The sequence below is a fragment of the Talpa occidentalis genome, unplaced genomic scaffold, assembly GCF_014898055.3.
Source record: "Talpa occidentalis isolate TD23 unplaced genomic scaffold, MPIMG_talOcc4v2.1 talOcc4.4, whole genome shotgun sequence".
NCBI classification, from domain to species: Eukaryota; Metazoa; Chordata; class Mammalia; order Eulipotyphla; family Talpidae; genus Talpa; species Talpa occidentalis.
The window spans coordinates 8535551-8559013 of NW_023604295.1; the positions used below are offsets into that span (position 1 = coordinate 8535551).

The following is a 23463-nucleotide window of genomic DNA, read 5'->3' on the forward strand; positions in this document are numbered from 1 at the left end:
CTTTGGCTCTTGACCTGATGGTGGGGTCGTCATCTGCTCAAGGACCCAGGCTAAGTGTCTGGTCCTGTGTGTGGCCTTTTACTTAAAATCAAATTTGTTTTTTCAGATGACTCCTGGATTTGTGCTAACTTCAGAGATTTCCTAAAGCTCATCTTCGGGCCTCACTCTTCCCTGAGTCTTTGTCCCTTCCTGCTTTTCAAGGTGAGAAGAACTGGTCTTCGTATTTCTTCATGAAGAACAGCTTTTACCTTTTCAGAGGCACTGTGGCGGCCTCTGCGTCCAGGAGTGTGGATTTTCCTGAGAAAAGATCCTCTCTCCACTGCCCCCCGCCCCCCAATTTTGGAAGCATTTGCAGCTCATTCTATACCCCTTGTCCTGAGCACAGTGGTGTGAGCATAAGCCGAGTGTTAGTTGTGTTGTTTCTCTCTCAGAATCTATCACCATCTTGTGCTGGTTTGGGCTGAGTTTACTAAGGTTGGAAACACAGAGAAGGGAAGCTTTGGCTGTTGCTCTTGTACTTGCTTTCTTGTTCTTTCCCTGTTCCCTCCTGTCCCATCCACAACGGTACCTGTTCCTTCTGTCTCCCCTCTGGCTCCCTGCCTCTAGCTACCACCGGTGGACTGTCAAACCAGAGGACCAGGTCTGTGGACTTGAGAACAGTAGGCTCTGAATGGGAACTACAGCTGAGCGTCTCCCACATGGACAGTCTGGCTCACACTCCCCGCCCTGTATCCCTGCCTGCGGCAGCTACTGGTCAAGCTCTGGCTGGCTGCACCCCGACACATGCTGTACCCCATCCCGAGCCACACATTGCATCTCAACCATCAGAACCCATATACACTCACCATAAATAGCAGCACCTGCTTACCCAGTGCTTACTATGTGCCGGGGTCTCTTGTAGAAGATATTAAAGCACTTACCCCTCCCAGGGACTTAGGCACTTAGAATAAATTGAACGTAGACCAGCATGCCAGTATTTGAAATAATCAACAATTATGATAGGTTATGAATATAGATCACATGTAACTGTCATACTTCAGTCATTAAGTCCAGATTAAATACTTAATCTATAGGCAGATGAAATACACGAAGGCATCTAGCCCTCTCATTGGCTGGGTGATGTTATCATCTTCCCTTTAACAAATGAGAAAAGGAGGTACAAGGTCAAGGTCAGGGCTGAGCCTCATGGGGTGTGCTGACTGTTGGAAGGACCATGCTTCTATTCTGGTCAGTCCGCCCCATCCGTTTATTCTACTTGGGGGACCAGTCACCACCCCTGGACAGGAGGGACAGAGCCTGTGCTCACAAATGAGACAAGTATGCATTTCGTGCATCTTCACACCCTGCTTCCTCTGCTAGACTTGAGCTCTGTGAGTTCACCAGCAGGGCCGGGGGGCTTCATGAAATGCTGATGGACTCCATCAGCCTTAGAGGTCAGCCTGCCTAGCTCTGCCTTCCTGTGATGAGACCAGACATGGGGTGATTCCATCACACAGCTGCTGGGGGCACACCCAGGGCTTGAACCCCCTCCCCCGAGTCTGACTGTGGATTTGGAAAGTGTTGCACTCAGCTATTACTTGGGTTTGGCCCCCCAGTTCCTGGCAGTGATCTGGATGGCCCCCTGAGGCTCTTGGTGCTGGTTTCCGAGTATGCCGTGGACTCGTGGGCTTGCCGGGTCGCAGGGACTGCAGGAGCAGCCTGGCGTCAAAAAACACAAAGCCCGGCCCTGAATTTACATCATCCTGCTGGCTGACGGGTCAGATATTCTGGCGAGGCTAGAAAAGCACAGGAACACACGTGTGGCCTAAGGGCCCCACCACCCACAGGACACTGTCCCGCAAGTGTCACACATTCTTTCATTAATTCTCATATTTAATGCGGTAAGTTACTTGCTCAGCTACGTGTCATTGTTTTCATGGTGCACATAATCCATATCTCTTCTCTCTCTGTGTATGTCATTGAGAATTAATAGGGTCTGAGACATAAAATTGCTGTAGATCTCGAGAACAGCAGGCAAGATGGTACAAGGCATTTTTTCCCTCCTAAAAGGCATGAGTATAAATTGCTTTTGCCACAGGACACGAGTGTCTGTCTCCCCCTACCAACAAGGACACGCTTCTTACGACCAACGCAGGGCTCGAAGTCACCTCCTAGCCAGGCGCCTCTCCCAGCGACTCTCGCTCCCCAGTCAGGTTGTTCCTTTGCCACTTGGGTTCCATCAGGCGATGTCCTTCCAGAGCCTGTTCCTAACAGGCGTTTCCTTCAGAATGTGTCGTGCTCAGTCACGCGTCTGCAGGAGCAGCTCCTCAGTCTCCCTGGCCCCGCACCTCCCTGGAGCTCAGTCCAGTTATTTCGTTGAACTGCTCTGTTTGGCTGCATGTCTCCTGGATCCGAGCTCTGTGCTCTCTGTCGTGCAGATGTACCAGGGCGAGTGTGTCCCTGTGTCTGTCTTTCTAGAAACTGTTCTTCCTGATGCCCACCCGCCGGGGCTCCTGGTGAAGATGGTGCCGGCCAGCCTCCTTGGTGGGAGGTTACTCTTCCCTTGTGCCATTGCTATGTGCTTTGTAGAGAGACCCTTCAATGGTCCTGAGACCCCCTATTTCTCACCAAACCCCCAAGGTATTTACAACCACACGGACTCATGGTTTCCTGTTTTATTCAGAGGGTTCTTTTTTGACTCTGGATTTGGATACTTAATCCTCCCCTGAACCTGGCTCCTCTGTCCTGTTGTCTCCCCCATTCCTCACTCCATTGGGACCCCAGCCTCTCCCTGCTCTGGGTACCCCCACTTGCTTGGCTTGCACCCCCTGGCCACTCATTCCCATGGGTGGGCACCCTCCCCGTCTAGTCGCCAGGGTTTAAAAACTGGTATTTCTTGGTTATTTTGGGCTCATTGGCCCATAGTTATTTTTATGTAAGGGACCCTTAATTTTGTTCTGAAATTGAAAGAACACGGAAACCCATTTAGAAGTTAGAGCCTGGCTTGGAAGGTGGCTCCTGGGCCTCCAGGCACATTCTTACACAAATTATTAAAAGGCTTAGGAGAAGTTCCGGCATGTTCCATGCAAGTTCAAAAGCGTTGTCGTCACTTTTTCTCCCCACAAGTTGATAAGATTTCCAAGGAGATAGAAGGGCAGCTTCTCCAGGAGACTTGTGGGTGCGGAGTGGAGGGCGCACCCCTGCTCCCCTACCCCCACCCCCTCCTCCTCTTGCAGAACAGCCTGAGAAGATTATTTTTCAACTGTCAGCCCTGGTTCTGTAAGGAGGGGAAAAACAGAACCAGTTTCTCTTGATCATCTGTGCTCCTCACTCCTTCCTCCTTCCCTGCCCCTCCTCTGCTGGTCTGGACCTCTCAATCCTGAACCCCCCCCCGCTGCGGTCAGCTCTTTCCTGACGCTGCTTTTCCTACATGACCTTTTACAATTTACTGCACTAAAAATAATAGCATTCTTGGCTTCAGAGGCCATCAGGAACGGTTTATAGATAGATTTTTCAATTTGTTTTTTAAATTGATTTTGTCACTTATAGCAGGAATATAGGGGAACCACGTAAGACATCAGTGTAAAAAAATAATAACAGTACAAAACACAACAAAGCAAAACCAGACAATTATAAACCGGAGACATCCTGCAGGGGAGGAGGCGGGAGAGGGATCAGAGGGAGGGAGGGAGGAGCACAGGGGACTGAGGTGATGGTGCACGGGTGCCTTGGGGAAGGAAACTCTGGGGACTACACCTGAGGGGGTGGGGGGGAAGCAAATATTGTTTAAAAATGAACAATGATGTAAAAAAATTAAAAAAAGATTATCCAAAAAAATTGATTTTGGACCTCAAACACTGTAGCTTTAGTTTACAACTTGGTGTAGGGTCTAGGTGGACACCCTATCCCTCAGCCACTCTGTGTGTGTGTGTGTGTGTGTGTGTGTGTGTGTGTGTGTGTGTTTGGTTTATTGTAACTTGCTACACTGAAAATAACATATATATACACACACACACATATATGGTTTATTATAATGTGATACATTGAAAATAATAATATATCTACATATTTGGTTTATTATAACTTGCTTCACAAAATAATAAGATTCTTGACTTCAGATGGAATTAAAATTATTTATAGGTAGATTTTAAAAATTTTATTTAAACTTTTTAAAAAAAGATTTATTTATTTATATATTCAAGACTGGGGTACAGGCCAGATGTGCGATAGGGTGAGAGGATTCACCAGACAGAGTGGGGAACAGAACAGTCAGACTGACTGAAGTACACTGCTGAGGGGAGCAGCAGGCAAGGCAGGAGAGATCTGCCAAGCCATGTGGGTCTCTCCCTGGCTGGCCAGGATCGAACCTGCACTGCAGAGGCTGTGGACAGCTTCACAGCGCTGCGCTCAACTGCCTGCACCACAAGGGAGGCCCTATACTGTTTTTATTGCAGTAACATTCGTTTATAAAACTGTAGGCTCAAGGGGACAGTCCATCACCTCAGCAGCCAATTTACGTCACACCACGCCCACCAGCAAGTCAGAGAGATGTTTTTTAAAAAGCAATATTTTCGCGAAGCCATAATCAGTAAACACAGCCAGTTGCACATCCCCTGTTAAGCAAAATATTTAAAATTTATACCTTTTATTTAATCAATATAAGCCCTTCCTATCTGCCTATCTTTCTCTCTCACACACAGACCAGTGGGGTGAAGGTATTTATCTGAGACAGGAGTTGGGTAAATTTAGAAATTCAAACACGTCAATGATAGAATATTCCAGTCTGTTATCAGCATTCACCAGGATTAAAAAAGTCCTTTATGTCCTCTTAAATAGTAGGTAACTACAGTCACATTATAAAAATCGTCAGCCTGCTCTCGAGCTCACTGCTCTGCCCTTTGGTACATGCTGGCTGTTGGACCATCTTGAAGTGAGCTGGACCCCCGTTTTGAGGCTGGGTAGACTTAAAAACAGATCATCATGATGGCTTCCCAGAACCAGAACTTAAACTGGATACTTTAAAACTGGAATTTGATTCGCACATCCTAGCTCGTTTTGGATTCTGAATTTCCAAGGTTTTCTTTTTTTCTCTTTTCTTTTCTCCTCTGCTTTTCCTGCCCTCCAATTGCTTAATTCCCTGACTGCTACTTACTGTTTCTCCTATTTCTGGCACCACCTTGAATAGGAAACCTTCAGGAGGAAATTGAAAAAAGGGCTTTGCTTCAGGAGCAAATAGAGTATATGGACCAATCTGTAACTTCTACACAGACCGTGATTTCTCAGGAGCCCCACCAAGCAAATGCCTTACATTTCACTGTTCTTAACAAGCAGGATCTTGGCGTAGAATTTCATATGTTTTCACTATATCATTTGCTTTTGCCTTTGTCGCTGTCATTTTCCCCCAAAGAGTGTTTTTTTAAAGGTCTTTTTTGTTTCAACAATTATAAATCATTTTGATGGGAAGGATTGTGAAGGCAGCACCCCGTAATCAAGAAGATTTAAGTCCAGAAGTTATTTCAAGTTGACTGGATAGCCTTTCAGGGCAGCTTTGCAGAGCACTTGACAAGTCAATTATATGCTGAATAAGAATGTTTTTATTCTCTGAGCCTTATAGCCCGCCTGGATCCACAGAGCCTAATTCCTACCTGAACTCCCTTTTCAGGCTTTGCCCTCCCAATGGTGTCCTTATTTAAGCTTGCATCTGCCCCCCATAGTTATGGGTTGCATACTAAGAGTGTCTAGAGAAGAATAAGAAATTGGACCCAGGGTTTATTATTGTCAAGTTTTAAATTTCACAGTTTTAATCATGCGCTTATGAACCAGGCCCTGAGAAATAGCCGCCTGGTTTTCAGGTCTGGACTCATGGTCTGGATCCTTCGTGGTTAGCCTTTGAGGACAATCATACCTGTGTCATAGAGCTGATGGAGCACCCCACCCACTCCCTGGTCCTGAGCACGGACACAGATGTCTCATATATAAAAGCTGTTGTTTGTGCTTCTTAACAAAGAGGGATCACATCCTATATAATCTTACCCTCCAGATGAACTCTGGTGTGAATTCACAATTCAGGTCCATCCTTACTGTTGCTTCCTACTGGGGCTTACCTATGCTTCTGGCTTTTCGAGTCCACTTGGTAACAAATACGTTTTATTATTGGCACCTCCTTCCATGAGCTATCAGGAATTTGCTTTTTTCCCCCTCAAAACTGTGAGTCTTTAAATCTTGATAGTGTAGAATTAGTATTTCAATACCTCTGCACTTCCGTATATTTACATTCAGTTAACCTTTTGCTTTGTGCATTTCTGACAAGTTCAGAGAAATGCATTGCACTGGGCAATGTTCTAACACACCTAACTTTTTGGTTTCTAATTCTCTTCCATCAACAGTGACTACTTATATTTAGAAGACAAATTATCTGTGTCTTTAATTTTCAGTAGTAACAACCTTTTCAAAAAGCTTGCAGAGGTAAAAGAGCTGGAGAATCCGTGTATTTTTTGTGAGTTAATGATCACTTGAGTTGTTACTTCTCATTCTTATAACCTGTTGTGGAAGAGGGGCCTATGTTTTCATGACTGTTGCTGTATCGTGTCATCTTTTCTTTCTTGTCCAGATGTCACGTGTGTTCGTTGTAAACAGCGTGGAATGAAGTTTCATAAATTCAGGTATTAGCTTCACAGAGCATTTTTCATAATTGCTTTTTTTAAGCTTCTAATTATGGTTTGGAAATTATGATTACTAAGCAACATCTCTGCGTAATGGAAAAAATATGTGTTTCTTTTCTAGGTTCCTACATGTATTGATCATTTCTATGGCTCAGATAGTGACTGTGTGGGTTTCTCACAGATTGTCACATTTGCTCTTATTATTCCCGTTTTACCAATGAGAAAATTGTGTGAGGTGACATACCGTTCTGTAGTCATTTAGATATTAATCAGCACAAGCAAAATTCCCACCTGATGCTGTCTGCCTGTAAAATCCATTCTCGGAGCATCCATCTCTCAGTCCAGTCACTTAGTGGCTAATGAAATGCAGTTGAGTTGGAGACTGGGAACAGTCCTTAATTTGACTGATGTTGTTGGGTGTCTTTCACAATTGCTCAAGACCTCTTCATTATCTGTTTCAGATTTCATTTTGAGATTAGAAGTTAACCCTTAAGGGCTTTTCCCATTGTGTCAAGTTCAAACAAAAGAAGCTGACAAACTCCCATTATAAATTGAATATACGTAACAAACAAACAGCACAAGCCCCAACAAGAAATAACAGTCGACAGGTTTCATGTTTGCTTCACTGCAGCCTGGGCCAAAGTCAGCAGTTAATTGCATTTTCAGAAATGTCAGGGAAGCCGGGAGGGTGGGGGCAGGGAGACATGGCTAGTCTTGGTCCTTGAAAACCTGGCTGTGTTTCCTTCATCCTGAAAGGCATGGAGACATGTTATTTGCGATTGAATCCCAGAGGGAGATATTGAAGTCTGTTTGCAAATGAAATACATACATGACAAATGATGTATGAACAATTCGTTGCTCTGTCTTAAAGATTTGGGATGGGGCCGGCGGTTGAGCGCAGCGCTGTGAAGCTGTGCTGCAGCGCCGGTTCGATCCCTACCTGCCAGGGAGATTCCCACATGGCGAGCAGTTCTCTCCTGTCTCGCCCACTGCTCCCCTCAGCACTGTTTTCAGTCAATCTGCCTGTTCTGCTCCCAGCTCTGATGAATCCTCTTACCCTCCCGCACCTCTGGCCTGTACCCCAGTTCTTGTTTAAAGCAAAATAACAAACCCACAATTAGAAATTTTGGCTTTTCGATATTTTTGTTTTGCTTAGTGGGAAGGAACTGCTAAGGAGACCCATTAAACTCAAATCTAAGTATTTTTCCAGCGTTACATCACCCGTGAGACCTTTTCACCCCTACTTCCCTTCTCCAATATATTTATTTAACACAGAGGGTGCTATTTGATTATTTCTCTGACTCATTTATATAGAACTTATAAAATTTTTTTGGGGGGGGGCGCATATGTACCATTCCACTTTTACTTTTTAAAGCACTTATTCTAGTTATCACACATACACAGATGTGTGTGCCTATGGCCGCCCTTGTTCGTTTCACCCCCACATGTACAAGCACCCTCTGTTGGGTCTGATCTGGTCCATGACCAGTGAGCAAGAAGTCTGAAAGCCAAGGATGATTTCCTAAACGTTAGTCATTATTGTCTTCATGGTGTGCATCGTGCTTTTCTGGCTGATGGGAAGATTTGGACGCGGGAAGATGACCGGGCGAGGAGAACACTGGTGATGATATTGATTCTTGGAACTGCCAATTAAGTGAACGCCTTGATTACTTGGCTCTTCTGTCTGCAAGGAGATTGAATCTGTAATATAAATAAGTACATTTAGTTAGTATAATTTCTCACAGTAGTAATCACAAAATACTCACATTCCCTCAGATTGTTAACAGATAGTCTTCAACATGAGGTTTTATGGCTAAGAAAGTTTGGGAAATGCTGGGTTAAATAAATGGAAATGCACTTCTTCAGAGCAAGAGGGAGCATTCCCAGCTTTGACCATGGAATGTATGTGCCTTGAAATACCTATTACCATTCCCTTTATTTCTAGAGTGTGTCAGTGTGGTCCTGAGAAATGAGCCCAGGGTGTTCTGAAGGCTGTCCCCCATATCCCGTGGGGTCAGGCATCCCTTGACAATGAACACGCCAACTGCACAGGATCCAGAGTAGAGCGAGACACATGTTATGAGACGGCCCATGTAGAACCTGTTTTTTAAACTTTGAAGCACCCTGCAGATATTAGTTATCAATTGATCCTCTAATTTTTAATTGTGGCATAATACACATAAAATTTATCATTTTAACCATTTTTAGGTGTATAGTGCAGTGGCATTAGTTTCATTTACATTGTTGTGCAACCCTCACTACTGTCTACCTCTAGAATTTTCTCATCTTCCCAAACTGGAACCCTATACCCATTACACTCGAATTCCTCTTCCACCCCAGATCCAGGGGATTGCCAGCCTGTCTTCTGCCTCAGTGACTAGTCTGGGTACCTCCTAGGAGTGAGTGGAGTCCTATGAGCACAACTTTGGTGTTGTGCTTACTCCTTTGGTGCCTGGCTTACTCCACTTAGCATAATGTCTTTAAGTAGATGCGCTCATTTTTTTATGATGTGAACCTTTCACTTTGTTACTTCTTTTCTTAATCCTTCACTCCCTGGTGCCACCCATTCAAGGCATAGCACAGTGAAAGAAGAGCTCAGGTATGCCTGGAGTGTTCTAGAACTAGCAGTACCTGTGATTTGAGGAAGGGCTGTTAAGGATGTATCTTAAAAAGAGCTGATCCTGAATCTGGTCTCGGGACCTCAGGATCACCTTAGGACATTTTTATTTCTTCTAAGCCTTATAGATGACATGAAAGATTTTTTAATGCCTACATTTCATGAGCATGGCTTATGCATAGGTTGGATTTAAAAATTTTCACATTTCATCATTTTTACCTGTCTTAAAAAAAGTGACCCTTGAGGTCTTCTGGGGGAAATACTTTATAACTTTTAGGGTGAAAATCATTTCAGAATTCAACAGCTTAAAATTTGAAATGACCTGTTCTCATTTATTTAAATAAGTTTTTTTTGAATCTTTTTTGAATGTATATTCTCCTGCGACATAGGAATTATTTCCAAATGCCCATTATTAACTCTCACAGTTAGAAATGTTTGCTTTTCCAAGGATTCCAGCAGTCTTCTGGTATTAGATAAGATACCCAAGTGCTCTTTTCTTCCCTGATAGTCTACTTTAAAAAAGCACAATCAAATTAAATTGCCACCTTATCTTCTTGTGGATATTCTCAAAATCTGAATGTATTTTTTACCTTTGCCCTGTGAAGAGCACATTTCAGTGTAAAGAGTATTAGCAGCATCAGCGAGAAGAATTTCATTAACTCTAACTTCTTCTCAGCGCTCTGAGCTCCTCTGTGGGCACCTCGATCTTGGGTGTTCGGCTGTATTTCTTGGGGTCCTGTCTCCCGCCTCCCCTGCCCTGAGGAAAGATCCCTTATGATTCATAAAGGAGTCTTGAACCGAAGCACAGAGAAGTCAGGTGCGAAGCAGAGTTGGGTGAACTTGGATTGAAATGGAGGCCTGGAAGCAATAAGCAAAGGCGTTATTATTATTTTTTTTTAAGAAAAACGTCAGGATCTTATTTACCTTTATGGAAAACCCCGCCGAGCTGGGTGTACAGCACAGATGGCGCGTGTTCCTGTGAGTGTGGGGACGGAGTGAGGGAAGCAGAACGAAGCAGGTGGCTGTGGAGCTGGTGCCCCAGTGCCAGGACTGGCGCGGGCCTGCATGGTCCCCTTCCCCGCGCTCGTGCGAGGAGGCACCATGGAACCAGAAGGCTGGTGTTATTTTGATCATTGAGCTCTATTTAGTGAATACACTTGATTACTCCCCCCTCCTTTTCATGGATGCTATTTTGAATGGAAAATCACTACTGGAAACACAGATCTCTGCTTTGATGGATGCACAAAACCCCTTTCGTGCCTAACACTTTGCTCTTCCATGAGGTCCGCTTGGAAAGTTCCTTCTGAGCCACATCTGATCCAGGAAGAATCTGACATCGTAGAGAAATGAAGCGATTTACCCCTAGCTAGCAAATTCTCCTGGCTTCCAAATGAAACAGAAACCCCCATTCCCGACCCCGTGTGCCTTTACTTGGTTTGGGCCTTGAAAATTCAAGCTCCCTGCCCAATGGAGAAGCAGAAATAGGATTCCCAGGCCACATCTCTCACCTGGTTTTCTCTCAAGGTGGGTATTTTCTGAGGGGCCTATTTAGGGCTTGGGAGGGCGGAGGCTACTCCTCAGCTTTCTCAGGGTTGGCATGGTTTAAATGGGGACCTGTCAGTTCCGACTCTCTGGGAGGAATTGCTTTCCCAGCGTGATGCATTAGTCATGCGTAGGGTGTGGGAGGGTGTCAAACAATCATTCTGACCCTCCTCCCCATCGCCAGGGCTTTCAACTCCAAGCCCAGCTGCATCGGAATTGAGGACTTGCTGGGCACACTCCCCACCCCCATCCTGCTGTGTGCCTGAGGTTTTGGCTCAGAGGTGGGAGAGGGTGTTGATTTCAGATCCAAAGCTAGGGTAGCAGTGTCGCCACAGGGAAGCTTCTGTGCCCAGGCTCTCCATCGTTTGTGTCTGCGTGGGGGTGGGGTGGAGACATTAAAGGTGGGGGCTGGCTGTAGAAGCTGCAGCTAAACTACTACATGGGGGGTGTGAAAGATCTGCATGTGTGTTTTGATGCTGGTTTTTATGTTGAAGTGACAGAATCACCATGCTTGATGTCGTAGGCTACCAAGCACAACTATCCTTTGGTGCCTAGCTTATTCCACTTTGCGTAATGTCTTTAAGTAGATGTGCTCCATTTTTATGATGTGAACCTTCACTTTATGTTACTTCTTTTGTTACTTATGTTACTTCAGGTATGCCTGGAGTGTTCTTCTAGAACTAGCATTTGGAGAAATGTAATGGTCTAGAGAGCTGGGTAGAGATGGACCCGGGGCAGTAAGATCACTGTCTTTGGTGCCCCCTCTGCACCCTGGAGCACATGGCTACCAGAAGCTCCTCACATAGAGTTCAAACCAAGTGGGCTGTGGGTTGGTCAAGAGCTCCTGCTATTATGCTGCCATAAGCATTGTGCAGGGGAACAATTTTTATTCTTGTGTTCCTTTGGCTGATATTGATACCATTCCTAGATACTGGAAAGAAAGTCTGATATTGAATTTTATATATTAACTTGGTTAGCCTATGGTGTTGCAGTGAGGTGCTTTTGGATGTGATTAAGCATTGAAATCAGTAGTGACTGAGTAGAGAAGCTGACTCTTCATAATGGGATTGGGCCTTATCCAATCACTTGATGGCCTGAAGAGTAAAGACTGAGGTCCTCTAGAAGGGAGGAATTCTGCCTCCTTTGGAGTCAAGACAGCAATATCAGCTATTCCTGGGTCTCCAGCCTACTGGTCTGTCATGCAAGTTGGGGACTTGTCAGACTCTACAGTCACATCAGCCAATTACCTTCTCTATATGCAATCATCCATCCATCCATCCATCCATCCATCCATCCATCCATCCATCCTCCCATCCATCCACATCCTATGAGCTCCCCAGAGAACCCTGATTCATTAATTCAGGGCACATCTCCCCTGGAGTACTATCTCCAAAAGCTGTGGCCCCTTCTCGAAATTTGTGACTCAACCTTAGGATGTGGGTAAAGACAAGTATTCAGATAACTGATGACTATGGGAAATCAGAGGAGAAAAGTGATAAAGAAAATATAGAAAGACAAGATCTTTGCAATTTTTTCCCCAATAAAACACACCAATATAAAAAGACAACTAACTTCAAACTACCCCATGTGCTATTTTATTTTGGGAGAGGGAGTTTTTTTTTTTTAATATAGAAAATCATACACATTTGAAAATGTATTCACTTTTTAATCTGCCTCAACTCCCCTGCTCTCCCTGATCTCCTGAGTCAATCTTTGAGTAAAACTGACTCTTGAGAATGCTGCTCCCTTACTCCTGTGCCTCTTCTCTCTGCCGGCTCTGCAGGGTGTTTGCAGGTCACTTGGCAGAGCAGGGACTGAAGAGGTGGCATCTGTCAGGACCCCGAATGCATCTTGAAGCGTGCATGACTTTGGTTTTACAGTGATGAATGCATCGAGTGGTTTGGGTGGAAGAGAGGCATATTAGTGATGGGGTCCAAAGGCAGAGAGACTTGAATTAGACAGGATTAGAAGGCAAAGAGGAAAAGATGGGGCATGGGGGAATGAAAGAAAAGACAGAAAGCAATCAACATCCATGCAACACCAACTAAATACCAAGGAGGAGAGTGTTTCCACACATGTTGGATGTTAGGTGACTGGCTCAAGGTCACCAAGTCGTGTAAATCTCAGTTGAAAGGAGCTCCATCTGAACCCAAAGTCTGTGTTATGTAACATTTGCAAATCTGTATGTCTTTGGGGTAATCTTATTTATGACAGGGGTTGACCTAAATGGTGTGTCAGTGGGACATATCTGGGGAGCTATGCCCAGTCAGGCTGTAGGGTAGGAAGACCAAGATTTAGGAAAATGGGAGTGGACAGAAGGAAATCAGTTTAGGCAGAAGGTTCTGGCCAGAACCACAGTGGGGATGAGAGGAAGATCTGAGAAGCAGAAAGGCGTAGAATCCCAGGGGAGCAATCATTTTCTTATTTTGTTTTCGGAAGGTGGACAGATCACTGGGTCAGACACTGCCAGGAGGTCATGGTCATGCGAACTCAAGCGGGAACTCCTGTCAGCAGGGCTTCTGCATTCGAAGCTGGCCGAGAGACAACTGTCTTTCTTCTGGAAGTTGAAACCTTTCCTTCCCACCTAAGCCAGGCCAAGTGTGGTTCACAAATACCTTCTCAATGATGTGTGTGTTGTTGTTGTTTGCTCGCATTCTTCCAGAAGAGAGAGCTGTGATTTCTTGGCTCCTTCTGGCTGTGTCTGAGATAACCCAGACTGGAAATGCCGTCCTGGTTGGAGACAGACTTTTGCTTACTTGCCTGGTGGCCGATCGTTGCCCTGTCTTGTGTGGAATGAGAAGGTCGTAGAAATGAATCTTACCTTATATCATTTTCATGTCTGCATGTGATATTGTTGCATTAACTGCTAGGGAAGAAAAAATGATGACTATCTTGATTGCAGAAACCCAATTGAATGGCCCCCGGTGAGTCCTAGGCTCTCTCAGCAGTCTAGAATTATTAGCACATGTCTGCAGGCTTGTCTCCTAAGTGGCCATGTGTTGCCTTCTAGGAGATTCTGGGAGACTTTTGACACTGCTGTAGCATTGCTTTATAGGAAGACCGAGAGGTAGGCAGAAATGTAGACTCTGCAGATAGAGACCTGAGGAATTTATTGCTACATTGATTCAAAAACAAACATTAACAACAGATTTGGGGATTTTTTAAAAAAAAACATAGATCACCTTTTTTTTTTTTTTTTTTGGCTACTGAGAGCACTCTGTTGCAGCTGGCATTCCCTAGCTGCTGCCCCACCATGTCTCTGGAAGACAAGGTAAGGCTGTCTTAGGTGGGATGGGATGCAGCCATACAGATGGAAGGGGGAATGGAGAGGAATAGTCACTGTTAGTTGTTTTCTTCCTGCTGGGGCCAAGCAGCTGGGGAACTCTGAAGAATTTTCCACAGGCTGTGACTCTCCTTATTTTTTCTTCATTTTTCCACCAGCCCTCTATGTCCTGGAGTGCTGGCCTTCCAATGTCAAAAGGACATGCAAGATGAATTCAATAGGGTGTTGGAAGGAAATCCCAGAATTTGTAGATGTTCGTATTTTCTGTGTATATCTGTGTTAGGTTCAAATAATTCATGCATACGGTAAGCACAGAAATTTAAATGTGCATAATGTATTTGAACACTAGCTCATGGATCTAATTTATACATTAATTAACTAAGTGATGACACACATACTGTTTTGGGTGGGCATGCTCAGAAGGCTTTTATTGAGTGGGCATGCCCATAAAACCCTTTCCACACCGGTGCTTGGACAGGCGCATGCTCTGATTCTTAGAAGCAGACCCAGTGTCTGTTTCACTGGCTTTGTGTGTGGTCTCAGAGATATTACTTGGCAGTAAATGTCAAGCTTTTTCAGCTAGTTGCTGTCATACAAGAAACAGATTTGCCTTGTGATTTTATATATCGGGTTTTCTGCATGGGGGCTTTGATGTATCAGTGTTTGAGAAATGTTCCCATGACTTCCCAGGAACTGTCTTTATGGTGAAAGAAGCTGATTATCCTCTTATGACTTCAGGGAAAGGCGTATGTGCTTTGTTTGATTTTTTTTCTTCCTTCTACTTTCATAAAATCCAGTCTGCGCACTTTGTGTGCTTTTTATTTCTCTCCCAATTTGTAATTCAGCTAGGGCGAATGTTAGTCATTATTCAGCCAAAGAGGTTTTGTGCTAGTGTTTAAAGTATGAATTGGTCGTTCCCCAGCATTGCGTTGCTGGGGTCCAGCTCAGTTGCCTTAATTGAATCATGTGTTTGCAGAATAAAAAATGCTCAGAGGAGAGAAGCTCATGGTGATTTCCATTATGATACTCTTGGTTTTTGGAAGTATCAGAACCATAGAAACTTCCAGACCATCTTAATTTTAAACACAGTGGATAGTCACAAAGCTTGTGACTAGTGGATAGTCACAAAGCCTTCCCTGCCGAGGTCACTGACATAACCATAGCAGCGGTGGGTGGAGATCTGCTTGGTGCTGTTCACCTCCTGTCTTATCATTTCACTCAGTCATTTCACTTCACTCACCTGAAGTGATTGTCCTTCAACGCAACGTTTGCTTCAAGTGTGCTGTGCACACTTAGGATTTCCAGATGCGTTGGCTGTGATTTGGATAGCTTTGACATCAGCCTTGCTGAAGATGACCTTATTTAAATTTTTCACCCAAGTCCCCTGCAGTGAGTGAGGAATATAGTGGGTGTCCCTTGGGCCTGGAGAGGTTGGAGGCCAAACGCAAATCTGATTCTATCTTAATGTGAAGGCATCACACTTTTATATTTGTGTTGATTTGTCGATGCTATCTTACACAGTTATTACAGGGATTGGCTCAGTCAATAGAAGGTGTAATTGAGATAATGTCCTAAATTTGTGGCTTCTCATAGATCATCAGAGGTGTTGGTTGGTTGGTTGATTTATTGAGTTCCTTGCTGGAACTTTGATGGTACATTGGAATCTTTGGACAGTGGAATTGGCCAATATTTTCATCTTCATTTTAATTTCCTTCCTTTTCCTCCTGCCGCCCTCCATTCCTTTCTTTCATGGCTATGCTAGTCTGTTCCAATTCTTACTGCTTTTTGGTGAGACCTCATGTGGAATTGACACCAAATTTCCAGGCTCTTTGTGGATGAATTCCTCTCTCTCAAGGACAGAACTTTTGAACTGGGTGTCCCATTAGACCTCATGAAGGTATTATTGTTACACCACTTTTCTAGAGGTTCTCGATTAATGTTGGGTTTTTAAAAATTATCATTTTTTTAATTGAGGTGATGTTTACAACACCATATGATTTAGGGGTACAGGTTCATACCTCTTTCAGTGTGTGTTACCACCCTACACCCACCACCAAAGCACACATAAACCTCCACCACAGTTCATTGGCCCTACTCCCCTCTGCTCATCCCCCAACCCTCCCCTTCTTGTAGACTTAATACTGCAGTCAGTACTTGTTTCTTTGTAGTCCACGTATGAGTGAAATCACCTGGTATCTGTCTTTCTCCTTCTGATTTATTTCACTTAGTATCATCCCCTTAAGTTCTATCCATGTTGTTACATATTGCAAGAGCGCATCTTTTTTTACACTGTGTTTTTATTTTTTAAAAAAGATTTATTTTTTATTCATACAATAGCTGGGGTACAGGCTAGAGGCATAGGAGGTGAGAGGATTCACCAGAGACAAAGAGGGGAGCAGAACAGGCCGACAGACCGAAGACACTGCTGAGGGGAGCAGTGGGCGAGACAGGAGAGGTCTGCTGCGCCATGTGGTTTTTTCCCTGGCCGGCCGGGAATCGAACCCGTGCTGCAGAGGCTGCGGACCGCTTCACAGCACTGCGCTCAACCCACTGTGCTACCAGGGAGGCCCTCCATTGTGTTTTTAGACCACACCTTCCTAGCCGGTTCATCTGTTGTTGGGCATTTTGGTTGTTTCCATAACTTGGCTATTGTGAATTGTGCTGCAATGACCGTAGGAGTGCATACGTCCCTTGGAATTGGTGTTTGGTATTCTTTGGATAGATAGGAAGGAATGGTCTTCCTAGATCATATGGTAGACCTATTTTTAATATTTTGAGGAACGTGCACACTTTTCCATAGGGACTGGGCCTCTTTACATGCCCCCCTCCCTGCCACACTGTGTACCAGAGTTTCTTTACACTCTGCAAGGCTTGAAAAAAGTTATTTTGATACTTTGTTATAATGTTGCTGAGAATAACTGAAACTCAGCTTATGTTGAGTAAAATGAACTTTTCAAGGAACTGCTTTGTTATACCTCATCTTGCTCAGAGGTGCAGTTCCTAAGAACCTATGGATGATCCAGTCATCTATTTTGGGGCATTTGGGCTGTTTCCAAAGCTTAGCTATTGTAAACAGTGCTGCTATAAACATAGGGGTGCAGGTGTTCTTTGGAATGGATGTTTCTGTGTCCTTTGGGTAAATACCTAGGAGTGGAATTGCTGGATCCTATGGAAGCTCTATGTTTAGTAGGTCCAGAAATCTCCACACAGCTCTCCATAGTGGCTGGACCAGTTTGCACTCCCACCAAGCCTTTACCGCTAAGTCACGAGGCTCCACCAACCTTTCTTCTCAGTCCAAACTTAGACTTTCTTACCTCCTCCAGGCAGGCTGGGTTGGTTGCAACAAGCCACCCATGAAAGATGTCTGATCATGTAACTTCCCTAAAAAAATCCACCGCACACTTGGAGACACACATTCACATCCGATTCTTTTGTGCAGCCCGATAGCTCTAACCTGGCTTCATCTCCTCACCTCCGGCTCTCCCATGCACTTACCTCTGCAATGTTGGGCCAATGCTACTTACATTCTTCAGAGCTTTTGCCTTTTTCCTGGAATATTTATGTTTTCTGTAATATTTAGGCCTGGGCCTCTCCTGGTGGCGCAGCGGTTGAGCGCTGGGCTGTGAGGCTACCCGCAGCCTCTGCAGCTCTGGTTCGATCCCCAGCGCTGGCAAAGGTCCCACCAATAAATAAATAAATAAATAAATAAATAAATAAATAAAATTAGGCCGTCTCCTTTTTTTTTTTTTCCCCCAATCTCTTCTATCCCTCTTTCCTATTCCTCCATCCTCATAAACTAAAACTATGAACCCTGCAGGACCAGTTTCTATTGATAGCTTCTCCTGGCAGAATTGGTCCATTTTTTCCTCATCATTCACTGTGAATAATGCCAGATTAGCCCTTGTAACCCTGTCTCAGGTGGATAAGTGCCCACGGTCATCTCAGATTGTGGGCAGCGTGAGGAAAGTCTCTCTCCTCATCTCAGACACATTGTACTTTCTCAGTAAATGTTGGTTGCATTGAACTGAGTGGGTAGCACTCAGTAAGATTCTTATGGAGACTCTCTTACTCCAATGGTGAATCTCACTAGCAGCTTTTAGGTAGTCAGAAAGGTAGTTACTTAAAGATCTGTTTCTATACTCTGTTTTATAAGATGTTATCAGTTGTATGAATCACCACTAATTTATCTTACTGAGAAAGAAAATGGTGTTCATTAAGCCATGCTATCCCATCTCCTGTTATCCTAAGATATATTTAATTTCAGAGACAGTAACAGCGAAAAATGCGCTTTATAAAATCAGTGAAATGACCTGTTAGAGCTGGTAGTTGTAGTTTTGCGATTGCAAAACAATCTGAAATGATCTGCGAATAAAAAATTAAGACTGTTTTTAAAGATTTTTTTTTCCATTTTAAAGTGAGGACTTTGCCCAGGAGCATTTTGGGCCGAGTACCCTGGCCACGACTTTGTCCTCTAAACCTGTCAAACTCTCTTAGGAGTGAGCCCTAGTCTCTTTCAAAAGACGAGGACTTAGAAGTAAAAGATTTACCTTATTTTGAAAATCCTTAGGAGACATTTCCTGAAAATCTCAGAAACATACCTGTATTTGGCTTCCAAGTGGAAGATTCTTTGCATCACTGAAGTACTTTACTTAGTCTTTGAGGAAAGTCCTGTTACCACCTAAGCACAAATCAAGATGGGTGCTCGGGCCTCCCTCGTGGCCTAGGGGTTGAGTCTCAGCGCTGTCATCGCTGAGGCCTGAGTTCGATCCCCAGCCAAGGAGCTGACCCACATCGCCCAGCAGACCTCTCCTGTCTCACCCTCTGTTTCCCCTCAGCAGTGTATTTCAGTAGCTCCACCTGTTCTGCTCCCCACTCTGTCTCTGGTGAATCTTCTCACCCCCTGCACCTCTGGCCTGTACCCCATCTCTTCTTTGTGGAGGTGTGGGGGAAGATGGCCGCTCCTCTTGTGCCCTTAGCTCCACATCACCTGAGCGGGACCCCCGATGCTCCCCTTCTGAAATAAGGCAGCTTTGTTCTCCAACTATCTGCTCATTGACTTGGAGCTTCAGTGAGGCTGCTAATGAATATTCACAGACACGTACTTACTCAATATTTCTTCTGGCTTCTCATCCTCTGGGCACTCTCCTTGCTGTCCTTAGCATCTGGATTTCTGAAGTCACTCCTTAATCGTTTTCTCTTAGAGAACTTGGCCATCGGCACATGCTTCCTGCCAGCACGAAGTCCCTCAGCAGCAGGAACAGCCCCGAGGAGGGAAAACAGGTGCAGGGGGGTGGGGTGGTGGTTCCTTCTGAGGGGCCCTCTCTGATAGGCTCGGGCATGAGGGACCAGCCAAGCTGGTGTGCGCACCTCTGCCTGGGGAAGTTCCCAGCAGGGCCTGTGGGAAGTTCTCTGACTTCTCTGAGAGAGGCTACCCGAGCCTGGGTGCTCATGGGCACGGTTGCCACACCAGCCTCTTGGGCGTGTGGCCTTGGCCCGGACTCGTCCCTGATTCACCGTGGCCCTCCCACCTGTGTGGAAAGGCAGCTTGGGCCAGGGTGCTGTGGCTGGTCGGGGGTAAGGAGGAGGAACCCCCAGGATGACTTCCCGCTCTGCTCCTGATGGACAGGTGCTTCTGGGCACCCAGATTGTTTTTTGGGCCCAAAGACTTGCTGATTGGCCGCATGGTGAGAGAAGAGGTGAAGGGGGTGGTCAGGAGGTAGGGGCTGGAGACCCTTTGGGGTCTCCCTTTGGGGTCACTTGGATGGGCCTGGAGAAGGACTTGGAGGCAGGCATCTGCCGCCAGGCTTGACACTCCCTTTTATGGGGGGCTGGTGCTTTTTCTTGAGGGTTCACGCCAGCCTCTTCTCCTTAAGAAGGGAAACTGCCTGGTTGCCGTTCTCTCCAGGCTGGACCTCGGCTGCGAAAGCCAGAGGGTCTGAGAACCCAGATCCCTCCCTGGAGCTTCCGTCTTTGCCAAAAGTGTTGCTGGCAGCCCCGCTCTGCCTGGTGCTTCAGGAAATGGCTCCTTCCTGCGCCTGGGAGAGGCGGGGTGTCTACAGCTGATGTGGGGCTGGGAGGCAGGTGTGTCCCAGGGAGGAGACCAGGGTGACTGGATTCGGGGAAAGACATTGGGTCAAGTGCCTTTATTTTGAAATCTCGCCTGAACGAAGGCTTCTGTGTGTGTTCTGCGAAGGTGATTCTGGGTGCAGTTTTAGGATTAGAGCGTCAGTGATGTTCCCAGGCAGGGAGGGAGCACTTTCAACACCGGGCCGTTGTCTGAGCTCCCTGCTGACCCAGTTCTCTCCCAGGGAACACCCTCTTAAGCCACCATGTGGCGCAATCTAAAGGGACAGATATCAGCATCAGCAGTCACCGTCCAGCAGTCCTGCTCCCACTTTCCTTGGGCTCCCAAGTTCCCCCTCTCTTACAGTGACTGGGGTGCTGTTGGACAGGACTCTAACTGCAATTGAGGAGCTGGGGCATCCAGAGCTGAGCTCTCTCATAGCAGGGTGACTGCTCTTGGAATCTGGGTGGGATCCCCAAGTGTTCACAAGCTTCCTGACTTCGTCATAGGGATGATGTTATTACTTAGATTTTGAAAAAAGGACGTGATTCTCATAGTCTGTCCCGAGAAGGCTGTTAAGTCCACTTTAGTAACCTGTGGCCTCCTTTGAACCCTGGAGAGGGCCAGACTGTGGGGGTAGTTGGGAGATTTTGCAGCCAGCTGTGTAGCACAGCCCTTTGGGACTGGTGGTTTCCAAAGTCCTGTGCACGCAGCTGGGAGGGAGAGATGTCGTGAGTGAGGCAAGGCTGGGGCTGTGTGCACAGCAGTCACCACTGTCCAAGAGTAGTTGCAAGACTGTAAGTGCTAAGAACCTAGGGAAACCCTAGAAGAATATGTTGACCTGAAGCTATTAACCCAGTGCCCCTAGCAGCTTGTAAACATTCCCTAGATGGTTGATCTCCCTGAGTTGGGGTAGAACTTATATGACTGTACTTTGCAAAGCACTGACTGACTTGACTCCAAAGAAATAGGGTCATGTCTGTCCCAGCCCAACCGGCAGGTCAAGTATTGCCAAAGATGCACTGTTCTAAAACTAAAGTTGTCACTTCAGTAGAAAGTCCCTGACTTAGAGCTGGCTTAAAATATTGATTCCCTGAGCCTGTTTCCTCACTCCCAAGTATCCCTTGGGATACATCTGGGTATACTAACAGGTAGTATTGCTCAGTCTTTGGATACGGGCCTCAGAGGGATCTGGTTTGGCTGAGTGGTATGTCTGTTTTTACCTCCTGAAGAAGCATGGTTGACCTAAAACCATTTCATCCGTGCTTTGTAGAGTAGGGATTTGGAGCTGTTGTCTTAGCTATCACCTCTGGAAGGATCCGTTTTCCATGGAGAATCCTGGACCTGTCCCCAGCGCCCTCAGTGGTCATGTGGTTCCCCTAGCAGGGAAGGTGGGGCTCCTCTTGAGTATGCCCAAAGGAGTCCTTATGTCAATCGCAGCCCTCACACATGCCAGACAAGGTCACCCATGGAACTCTCTCCCTTTACAAGGGGTGTGGTCGTTTGCTAGCTGACCCAGCACACTTGGCCATGAGCCATGGAGTTTCATGTCAGGCCACGATCCAACATTCTATGGAGAGCAAACAGTGTTCAAGAAGAATTTCCTGGAAGGTGAGCAAGCTCTCTCCTCTGCCTTGGTAGCACACATTTCGGAATTTGTGTTGAAAAATTGTGATTTTTAAAAGTCAATGGTCAAGATAGAAATATTCTTGTGTAATTTGTCACTGAACCCATATAGTCCTGGACATTGTCACCACATCATGGTGGCACCAAGGACCACCAGCAGTCATTCCTGTCTGAGCTTAGTGGTGCTGAGAACATTTGTCCTTCTGAACAGTTGGTGACGGTGTTGTGAATTCCACCACCACTATGCTTTCCTATTTGAGTTGGCTGTTGCAAAGCTGACTGTTAAACTGAACCAGATGGGTAGCTCAGTATCGCGCACATTGTAGCCTTATTCTCCCCCACTTCACTTTGTCAAAACCATTGGGTTTCTTTTCATTTTCTGGTGGTAATTTCTTTTATTCTACTTTAGATTATGCATCGTTGGAAGTCATTCCTGAGTCCTTCCTTGAATAAAATAATGGTTAAAAAATAAGTAAAGAAAATGATTGATGTATTTTCTTTAAGCTTAATTTTTGAGCCATTAAAATTTTTCCAGTGCACCAGATCCATCCATCAATCCTTCTGTCCACCCACCCTTCCATCCATCCACCCATCCATCCATCCATCCATCCATCCATGTATCCATCTATTCATCTATTGAACTATCTATCCTTTCATCCACCTATTACTCATTTGTGGACTAAATATAAATTCTAAAGCCTAAAATCCTTTTGGTGCTTATTACATGTAAAATAAATGTTCAGGATTTTTAGTTTTTGGGCATTTTAATCTAAGACTTCCCTGTACTCCCAACTCCCTTTAGGATTCAGATTTATGGGGAACATCCTGATTTTCATTAATTCACTAATTATGGAACATTTTTGGGCACTGAATCATATGAACAGAATAGAGTTAACATATGTTTTATAGTTTATAGTGCTTCATGTTGATTCTCTAATTTCTGTTTTACAGCAACCTTTCAGGTAGGTGTTAATTAAGATAGATAGTATCACATCTTTATTTTTTCCTGTTGAGTTTTGAATGGATAATTTACTTACCCTAGCTCACGGAAGATAATATGTAATAGAGTGTGTGGTACACGAACTTGGTTATTTTGAGTGCAAGTGCGGCATCCTTTTCTCTACCTACTGTGATTCCTGGAACTTGCAAGGACTTAAAAATGACAATATACCCCTTATGAGGGGTTTTGTGAAGATGAGAAAGAAAATTCTGGTTGGTAGGCTTTGGGGGGGAGAGTCATCAATTGAATGTCATGGACTCATTTCTGACAACTGTCCCAGTTCCATCAGCATCATGCTATAGGACTGAAGTAATGACATTTTACAGCTGTATTTTTGCAGTTGTTTGAAAGCTGAGGTTAGTTTTGGTGATTCCTTCCCTGCCTCCCGCACACACACTTCCCGTTATTTGACACCTGACACAGAAATTGATTACGAGTTGAGGATGAATCAGAGTGATAATGAAAAACAGGGTACAGTGAACATTCCCTTCCCTTGGGGTCATCTTAATGGGATGTAGGCAGGTGACCAGTGCCGGCTGGTTTTGTCAGCATGGCTTCTGTGTAGGCGTGAGCTCTGGCAAATTGAGTAGATCATGTCTTCCAACTGGATTCATTAAACCCCTCTAAGGTCCCATAATAAATGGAAGGGGACTAGTTTCATCCAACCTGTAACACAGACTGGGGTTCAGT

The 23463-nt window shown here is 45.2% G+C and overlaps 1 protein-coding gene across 14 annotated transcripts in view; it reads left to right on the forward strand.

Annotated features, from left to right (window-relative positions):
- The window catches only part of TIAM1 (TIAM Rac1 associated GEF 1), a 355067-nt gene that overhangs the window by 197211 nt on the left and 134393 nt on the right, over positions 1–23463 (forward strand). The window contains exons 4-5 of one of the 14 annotated variants that reach the window (XM_054700314.1): positions 107–201; positions 6590–6641. The exons of 9 other annotated variants lie outside the window; for them this stretch is intronic. The gene's annotated coding sequence lies outside the window, so the exon portion shown is untranslated. Of the gene's footprint in view, positions 1–106; positions 202–6589; positions 6642–10757; positions 10783–21742; positions 21759–23463 lie in introns of those variants that run through there. 4 more of the 14 variants (XM_054700319.1, XM_054700320.1, XM_054700324.1 and 1 more) reach the window with 4 other exon arrangements.